Source organism: Belonocnema kinseyi, chromosome 3, assembly GCF_010883055.1.
Source record: "Belonocnema kinseyi isolate 2016_QV_RU_SX_M_011 chromosome 3, B_treatae_v1, whole genome shotgun sequence".
Lineage (NCBI taxonomy): Eukaryota > Metazoa > Arthropoda > Insecta > Hymenoptera > Cynipidae > Belonocnema > Belonocnema kinseyi.
The window spans coordinates 21,524,745-21,528,908 of NC_046659.1; the positions used below are offsets into that span (position 1 = coordinate 21,524,745).

General features: G+C 36.0%; 1 long non-coding RNA gene across 1 annotated transcript; it reads right to left on the reverse strand.

Moving 5' to 3' along the window:
* Window positions 1–1,656: 1,656 nt before the first annotated feature.
* Window positions 1,657–2,714, reverse strand: LOC117170287. The gene is made up of 3 exons (XR_004466753.1): window positions 2,571–2,714; window positions 2,342–2,462; window positions 1,657–2,252 (listed from the first exon to the last, which is right to left on the reverse strand). It is a non-coding gene; the product is annotated as an uncharacterized LOC117170287 (long non-coding RNA).
* Window positions 2,715–4,164: the final 1,450 nt, after the last annotated feature.

The window sequence follows — 4,164 nt, forward strand, 5'->3', positions numbered from 1 at the left end:
TTGCAAAACTTTCGTAGCGCCCTATGCATTAGTAATGTTTTATTTCGTAGACACTCCTCTTCAATCCTTAAAAAGTTTGTCACATTTTAATGAAATCATGGAACATGAGTTCAATTTTATTGACAATTCAAAATTTCTCCATGTTAATTAAATGGGATTTTGAAGTGCCCGGTGGCACGTGTTAATATTTGAATTTCGAAAATAGACCAATTACGGATGTTCTTTCGCCGAAAATGGAAACTGGGGGGGGGGGGGGGGGGTGTCTTGCTCTGTAGCTCAAAATAATTTTTTGTACCACCCTAGCGCCTCCTAATTAATTTTCTATTGAGTAGAAAAATCTACTTACCTTTACAAAAATTAACACGAAACGCCGCACCTGGATCTGAGAGATCGCTGCACACATTCGTCTCACTGCCTTTCGAACTCTATGTCTTACCGAATCCGCTAACTGAACTCGGCGTCAGGATATTTCTTACTTTTTATCGTGAATAGTTAAATTATTTGCATCAACTAACCTTGGAGATATAATAGTGAGAAGAATACCACTGGGTTTGTCATACTCGTGTGTGGCATTATAGGGTTATCAAAGATTCCAAGGATCTTAAATATTTTAAAAAAGGCGTTTACACTAGATTTAAAAGATTTAAAAATTTTTTTTAGATATTTTAAACATTTTATAAAGCTTTTATGGTTTTAACAGATTTGAAAAAGTACTATACATCATATTTTGAATATTTCACAAAGATCTTAAAAATTTTTCATAGATTTCAAGGATGTTAAAGATTTAAAAAAAGGTATAGTAGACAGATTTGGAAAGATACCAAAGATTAGAAAAGTTTTCGTAAATTTCAGAAGATTTTAAAGTTTTCTATAGATTTTTAAAAAATATCAGAATTTCATAGATTTCAAAAAGGACCCTGCACACCACAGTTCGAGATTTCAAAAAATTTTAAAAGACTAAAAAAATGATATTTCAATGATTTTAAACGAATACAAAAGATTTCAAGAAGATTTTACAAATATTTCAAAAAATTCATTAAGCATTTCTAAAGATTTAAACAATTTACGTCAAATCAGTCAAATAAATGACGAAGTATGTGAAATAAAATATATAATTAATTTTGAAAAACTATATTTAAAAAATTTTATTCGAGTGAAATTATTTAACCAGCAGGTCCACATTGGTGAAGACGTTCACATACGGATTAACGCGTAGGAAACAATGAAAAGGAAGAGTGACGCCAATTTTTTTTAAAGATTTCGCCATACAAATTTAGGGCACACCTACACTACAAAAAAATGTCTAAATGCAGCGAACGCTTATAAAAATATAAATACTGAAGAAAGAATGAGGGAGGTTTTGAGCCCCACTCTCTAAATTTGGATTAGTAGAAATGTTACTTATTTATTCAGTACACTTCATTTTAATTGATGAATCAGTTTTTTCAGAAGTTTACTAATTTAAACAGTACAAAATCCGTAACTGAAGTTAATCAATTATACCGTAACTGTAGTGATTCAATTATAGATCTAGAATAAATTGATAGAGGAAAAATGTCTAATTAGGATTTATTTATACTCCAATATTATTTGTAAAATTGAGGTTTAAATAAAAGTTTAATTATAAATTGTTCCGCAGAATATATAAACTTAGTGTATGACAATATAGGGTTTAAATGTTGTCAAGTGCTAAGAGTAATTTAAAAATTAAGTTTACCCGTGTAATGTTATACACGTTTCAATTGGAAATATTTTATTCTTTCCATTACATTTTAATTTTTTACCCATATTCATGTCTCCGTTTGAGAGTGAAGATAACTTATAAAATCTGCATCTCATTGATAACATATTGTCATTGAACGTCAATAATTTTTTGAAGGTTCATACCGGTTCGTTTTCCCATCGGGATGATATTTCTACGAAATAGTAATCCAATATGAACAAGAATCGGCTGTCTTTTCTTCGGAATTAGCCGTTCCAACAGTGTTGGAAATTTCAAATAGTTCGCGACAGTTACACTGGTACCTTGCCCGATCGACAGAGCCATCGGCTCACGAATCGCATAAAAGTTAAGTTAGTTCTCGCCGAATCATCACCCCGCGACGGTCCGACCTGTTAGCCACCCATCGACCCCCCCCCCCCCCCCCCCCCCCCCCCCCCCCAAACTTTAAACCACAGCAACAGTTCGTCTTGAGCCTTCGTAGCAGATACGTCTTTTCGTAAAAGTGTAAATCAACTCCAAACATTTGAATCTGTGAAGTTTTGAAAATAGTTAGTTAGTTTCGAATTTGGTGAAATTTTAAAGCAATTATTTAATGATATACTAATAAACTATTTTTACCAAAAAAATCTTGCCGTCATTAGTCATCCCTTCCTGTTTTACTCCGGCAATAAACCAATCCTCAAAAAGAATGGAAGGTTCAAGAGCTACCCGCCTCCAGGTAAGTCCCGCCCTTAATGAACTCATAAACAAATTTCTCCTTATTAATTAATCAATCAAAGATACACAACAACTCATTTTCAATATAATGATTAATTCACAATCATAAGATTTTATTTTATTGAGTTACCTCGCTTAGGTTCTTTCATCTTTGGAAGGATCTAAAGTTTGAATAAAAAACTTTTTAACTTTCCGTGAATAAATTAACTTCTCTTAGGTCCTTTCACCCTCGGAAGGATCTATTAAACAACAATTCATTCATTTCCGTTAACTCCATAAATTAACTTCGCCTAGGTCCTTTCGTCCTCCGAAGTATCTACAGTTTGAATAAAAAAACTTCTTAACTTTCAGTTAATAAATTAACTTCGCTTATATCCTTTCACCTTTGGAAGGATCTATTAAATAACCATTCATTTCCGTTAAGTCCATAAACTAACTTCGCTTAGGTCCTTCCACCCTCGGAAGGATCTAATAAACAACAATTCATTCATTTCCGTTAACTCCACAAATTATCTTCGCCTAGGTCCTTTCGTTCTCGGAAGGATCTAATAATTAATGCACAATCATTGGATTTTTTTAGTAACTTCGCTTAGGTCCTTTCGCCCTCGGAAGGATCTATTAAATAACAATTGATTTCCGTTAACCCCATTAACTAACTTCGCTTAGGTCCTTTCATCCTCGGAAGGATCTAATTAACACAAATTATTTATTTTTTTAATACATGAAATACGACCGAGGTTCCATTTTACTCATATGTTTTGTTCCCTTTTTTATACTATAGAAAAATAGGGACCAGCCAAGGAGGAGACGGAATAAAAAAATCCCACACCAAAAATGGGCTGATAGACGTCGTCGCGCTGAAGCGGAACAAAGGGAGTATCCCGGGATTTATATCCTATTGCCCCCCAAGCGGAAGCAAAAGAAACGATACCAGGAACCTGTAGACTCAGGGAGCTAATCTATAAATACTCCCGCCCCTTCTAGTAGCCCGAACTGTCAAAACAATCCAGCATCCGAGGTGGACCTCCTGGCCGCCATCCCCTTGGAAGAAGCCTTGAAGATATTAAACGCCGCCACTCCTGGAAGCCCTCTTTCAAATAGCCACGACGGAGCCACCCTCTAGGATGATGGGGAAGAAGACCTCGTAACCTTAAGAGCCTCACCCCGCGGGTTCTCTCCAGAAAAGGGCTCTTCCCCTTTAAAATTGGATAATTTTCCTCCAATTAAATGCCCTTCCCCACCTGACGTGGCCGGACAGCGCTGCCTAGGGCGTAGCTATCATCAGTTAAGGAAAGCTCAGGTTCAAAGAAATTGGTATCAAAAAAACCGACTAGGTATACTTTGACCAAAAGCCCTTCCGCTCACTGGAAAGTAGCTTCACCGGAAAAGTGTTCACCACACAAAAGACGTGTATTACTTACCGAGGACTCCCGAAATCCGCCCTCCCTATCTCCGCTTATCTTATGCGAACCACACCCCGCGGCAGATACACCAAAGCACCCGGCGATTAAAATCGGTGGTAGTTTACACTGCCCCAACTAATAAAGCTCGCCGCCACCTTTTTTAAGGAATAACGGAGAAGGCCTCCGCAATGACCAGTGATTCTTGTTTTCTCTTATTATGTTTCATACCTGACGTATAAGTTTATTGTCTTCACTAAGAGGGAATAAATATAAGAGCAATCAATCGCCATTTGTACCAATCAATTCTTAAAATCATACAAA